The sequence below is a fragment of the Lissotriton helveticus genome, chromosome 4_1 (genome assembly GCF_964261635.1).
Source record: "Lissotriton helveticus chromosome 4_1, aLisHel1.1, whole genome shotgun sequence".
Taxonomy (NCBI): domain Eukaryota; kingdom Metazoa; phylum Chordata; class Amphibia; order Caudata; family Salamandridae; genus Lissotriton; species Lissotriton helveticus.
Window position 1 is genome coordinate 1,438,950,950 of NC_136063.1, and position 5,616 is coordinate 1,438,956,565.

The 5,616-nt window shown below is 41.3% G+C and overlaps 1 long non-coding RNA gene across 1 annotated transcript; it reads left to right on the forward strand.

Moving 5' to 3' along the window:
• The first annotated feature begins 620 nt into the window (after positions 1 to 620).
• Positions 621 to 5,111, forward strand: LOC144829155 (uncharacterized). The gene is made up of 2 exons (XR_013610602.1): positions 621 to 3,697; positions 4,983 to 5,111. It is a non-coding gene; the product is annotated as an uncharacterized LOC144829155 (long non-coding RNA).
• The last annotated feature ends 505 nt before the right edge of the window (positions 5,112 to 5,616 follow it).

Consider the following 5,616-nt stretch of genomic DNA (forward strand, 5'->3'; position numbering starts at 1 on the left):
CTAATACCTGGTCACGGTAGTTAAACAGAGTCTCCCAGGTCAGAGCGTTCTCACTATTTCTTTGGGGTTAATATCCCCTGTGCTGTAGCGTGGAAGCCCACCTACACAGCCACTTGACTGCAGGTGGTTTTTTGACGATAATAGTCACATCTCTCTTGGCAGATTAAAAACACCGTAATTGGGCTCGTCATTTAGCCCCATGTGACAGAAACACTCTCCAAGTCCAAGAAAGTATAACGAGTCCTACAATCCAATAGCAAAACTTTTTTTTTAATTTGAGAAAACAGTAGTGAATTGAGTCATAATAAGAACTGTGATTAATCTGAAATATGGAGGAGAGAGCTGCTAGATGCGTATTAAAAGCAGAAAGCTTGTTCCAGAAGGGAGCCTCAACCTCCAAGGAAACAACTGATGGAGGAAGAGCAATTAAAACTAATGTCACAATGATCAAACACCTATTTAACCAATTGGAAAGGTTGCTGCGTAAGGAAATCTCGAGAAGCTGGAAGATAATTACATTAGAGAAGTATGTAGATTGCGGTAAGGTCCCGAGGGGCCTGCGCATATTCACTCAACCCAGTCACCCAGATACAAAACCAGAGATGCTCAAGGAGTAGGGTAGGAACAACATGGACTGCTTGCGCAATATGATGTTAATTATCATCAAATATGCAAGAAAAGATGTAGAAGACTTACATCTCAAAATAACAGAAATAGAGTCCTAAATTAAGACATCTAATGAAGATGGTGAGACTCTGAGAAAACTAAGAGCAGACATGGAGCGAAACCTTGACAAATACGAGAATGAGGTACAAGAATGCAAGCAACATAAGTTCCGCAGGGATGAATATGACTATGAATATGGAACAATCTTTACATTTCAAAAAGATTTGAGGTCTTAAGGCAACAACTAGACACCAAGAATGCAAATGTACGCAAAACCCCTAACACAACTCAGAGCGAATCAGAATCTGATCTCAGTAAGGGGGAATCAAGATCAACTGGAACACGCCAACTCTCTTTTTTAGAGGAAATGAAGCTGCTCTATCAAGAGCAGAAAACCCCAAAGGACAGAACAAGAGGACGGGGATCAGGAAAACCCAGAGTGAGAGGAAGGGGAATATTCTTCAACAAAGAAAACAACGGAAGACAAGAAGAGGCACCAGAAAGAAACACAGGATATCGATTGAGGAATCTAACAGTAATGAGGAAGTGAACCCTGTAAAACAACCATTGGAGACATAAAATGTAATCATTCATCTATCAAAATACACTTAGAATGCAGCCTCTCAAATATAGGTTTGACATTCTGCCCAGAGAAGCATCAAGACTTTGTGGAGACGAAGATCGATGTATATAAATACGTCAGAAAATTGAAATTATGAAATATTTTGCCAGGATACCATCAAGAATTGGAGATCAAACAGGCAATATAATAACATCAGAACAGCGGGAAACGTACTCAATCGCAGAAGCTCCAAGCCTAAGAACTGCCTATGAGCTAGCAAATGAAGTAAATGCAACACAGCTAACAGATAGACAAATCCTTGAAGAAATGGATGTCAAAGTGACCAAATGTGTTCCAACTCAATTCAAGAAACAATCTAAATTTTGTCCAGCACTTCATCCAGGAAATCGAATTGACACTTTTTACGATCTGGTGGTGGTTGAACTAGACGTAATGAAGAATGTTAAAAACCATTACAAAAAGGAAAATTTATCGAAGAAGGAACGTGAAGCATTGAATACACTGAAATGCAACAACTTAATTGAAATAAAGCCTGCCGATAAAGGCAGAAATATAGTTGTCATGGATAAACAAAGCTATGTAGATGAAGTAATGCTCCAACTATGTGAGGAAAGAACTATAATGTTTTGAATAAGAACCCCATCAATGGTTTGACTAATGATTTAAAGAATCGATTGGAGATCTGGTTTGAGAAAGGCCTCCTAACTGGAGAAGAAAAAAGTTTTTTAATGGTGGATAGTTCGTGATACCCACCATTTACTTTTTACCCAAAGTTCATAAGGCTCTGAAAAAGCCTCCAGGACGCCCAATCATATCTAGTTGTGGGGGTCTGTATGAAAATGTAGCCTCACATGTGGACTTCTTCTTGGCACCAATTGTCCCTACTCTGAGTTTGTATATCAAGGATACTAGGGACTTCCTCAGAATACTAATTGGCACCCATTGGCAACATGACTATCTGCTTGTGAGAATCGACGGGGTGTCGCTGTACTCCTCAATCAATCATGATATGGGAAAAAATGGCACCATGTATTTCCGTCAACAAAGACCTATAACTGAACTTCAACATACCAACAGGTTGATAGACATGATCGAGCTATGTTTGAAGAACAACATCTTTCTGTTTAATAAGATCTACTCTCAAAGTTGTGGAACCGCGATGGGAGTTTCGTTCTCTCCAAGCTATGCAAATCTTGTGATGGGGTGGTGGGAGAGGAGCATAGCTTGGAGAGAGGAGAACGACCAATACACGATGAATGTAGCCGTTTGCCTACGGTTCATTGACGACCTCGTTCTCCTATAGAAGGGAACTGAGGCAGGATTTCTGGCATATCTAGCGGTTTTCAGAGATAATCAAGTGGGATTAAGATTTACTCATAACATCAATTCAAGAGAAATAGACTTCCAGGACACCAAGGTCTACATTAAATCCAACCAAATACACACAACTGTATGCAGAAAAAGAAACTGCGACCAATAGCCTGCTTCATGGGTCAAGTTTCCATCCCCAATCATTAAAAAGAAGTATACCCTATGGGGAGTTCTTGAGAATGAAAAGAAACTGCTCAGAACAAAAAAAGATGGAGAGAAAATTTGAGAAAAGCAAGTCACGTTTTATAAAAAGAGGATACAAGTTTACAGATCTAAAACGTGGTGAAGAGAAATCAAGGCAGAAAACGAGAGCACAGACCCTGGTGGACGAGAAAAAAACAAAAGGGAAGGATGAAGTGAAGTCAAACGAAAGACCACCACGTCTAATATTGACCTACAGCAAAGAAAGCTTTATGATTCTAGTCAAGTATTGGAATGTCTTACGAAAGGATCCTGACATAGAAACAAAAATTGGAAATCAACCTCTAGTGTCATACAGAAAAGCACTTGCATTATCTGACTCTTTAGTAAATAGTCACTTTGAAGAGAAAAAAACAGAATCGTGGCTACAATTAGGACGAAAAGGTTTCAATAAATGTTCCCCCTGCAAGGCTTGCAATATTGGAAACAAATTGAAATCATTGGATGATCCTAGAGGGAAAGTCTTTGAAATTAGAGAAACCATTTCTTGCGAATCGACCTATGCAGTGTATATGTTAGAATGTTTTTGTGGAAGAAGATACTAGGAAGCACCATCTGTCCTTTAAAAAAACGAATACTTGGCCACCATACCGCCACATGAAAGGGGAGGTAATAGAACACAGAAACTGAGACAATTGGAATCCAGACTCATAATAAGGGTCAAAACAAGAATGCCCCATGGATTAAATGGGGATGAAGAGATGTATGTGCATTTGTAAGACTGAAATAATAAGAACTATTGGTATCTCATGAACCTCAAATAACCACCTTTTTTATAAGCAACATTGGAATTTGATTTGATAATTGGATTCTCATTTTGTACTGGCAGTACTAATTATAATTGACAACTGATGTTCAGTAGAAGAGAAACAAATTGTGTAATAGAGACGGTAATTTGTTTGTTACATAGGCCGTATGCCGGCAGGGCACCCGGTGGCACATTTGAGCTATGAACTAGGCCACTCAGCCAAGTATATAATAATTATGACACTCAGTCTATCGAAGAGCATGAGGAACAAATTGCACGATACCCGTGACAACTATTGTCTGGGTACTTGGCAATTTGTCACATAACGCGTGCAGCGCTATTAACTGTGCAACTTTCTATAACTGATATAGTGCACAGAACTAACATGCTCAATTAGGTGATATAATGTTCATAGTGCCGAGTGGGCATTGGGATCGCTGCGTGGAGCCAGTCGAATATAACAAAAAGTCGCAATCGGTATGATTGTATGTGAAGAACTACTACCCCCATAATGCCTCATTATAGGCTAATATGGGTGAGAGTATATATATAGCAGAAAGTAAAGAAGGACTCTGTTTAACTACCGTGACCAGGAACTAGGAGTTCGAAACGCATAGGAATAGGAGGGATACGGCTTGAATAAATCAATCTTATCAGCCAAGAGGAGTGCTGCGTGTTTTATCTTATTGTGGATAATATTTTGCGAGATCCTGCCCTTGTCTCGCCGCGTGCACCAGCCAAACAGAATATATACGAAACAGGACTCATCATTTCCCGTCTTTGTGCAGCTATCCAAGCTTTCTGCCCATTAAAGCTTCTCTGAATCATCCCCGCGAGTGTGCAGTGATCCTTTCACGTGAGCGGCATGTTTTGAATGGTTCCATCACCATTCTATGCAGCACCCGCCGCAAGAGTGCACACAGCACCCTGATGGAACTTTGAGCCTGGTAGTAAAACTGCATGCGCTGAGCACCGCCACGCGGCAACTTGGGAGGAGTTTAGCAGACATTCAGTTTTGCTGGGTTAACGGACATTATGCCGTCCCCTGCCCCATCCCCGAGACGTCGCCTGGCTGGCGAGGGGAGATCCAGAGGATGTCCTTGATGTGCAGCACAAAAAAACGGGTAACGAAGCATTAGCGGTATCATTACAGCTGGACTACAAGCCCCATGAGGCAACAGGACATTCAGTTCCGCCCTATCTGAGGCGTGCCATATATGTGGAGCTGCTTCCAGCCTACCTGTAATTCACTCGTCGTCCTCTGAGGAAGAGGGACTACACCCTCGAAACGCGTCAGGACTTTGACGAAACAGGACTCATCATTTCCCGTCTTTGTGCAGCTATCCAAGCTTTCTGCCCATTAAAGCTTCTCTGAATCATCCCCGCGAGTGTGCAGTGATCCTTTCACGTGAGCGGCATATATATATATATATACAAACGCAAGTAGTCCTTTACAGGGAAACCCCTGTGAACAAGATCTCGGACGAGATCGAAACGCGTTGGGTGTGTTGGCAAGCTTTTGATATTAAACACTCTTGAATATACGAATGGATTGTGATTAATTGAATTTGAAATCTGGAAATTTGTGGAGCTGTAAGTGTGGTGAGGTAACCCCTTGCGGGAAAGTGTGGCAATTGGAAAAAGCTTGGTCCTGCCGTACTCAGAAACGCATCACCACAGAGGCGCCCATATGGTCGGGAGAATAGGACTATGCGGATATATCTATAATATACATACAAACACCTGGAAAAATGAATTCTGATAGATACTTCGTCTACACATTATTCAACTTCTGAATCCCTCCCAGGTGCCATACTTACTTGAACAGGAAACACAATATCTCTGGCATGCCTAGAGGTGGTACTATATGCCTCAGTTGTAACTCCATCCTGTCTCCGGAAGTTAAGAGACAGACTCGCATATAGGCATAACCACTGAGTGCTTATATCAGTTCCTCTTTTTCTGCACACTTAGACGTGGATCTGGAGAGCTGCCCATGCCATATGTTCACCAAAAATATTTCTCCAAAAATCCTCACACAACCACA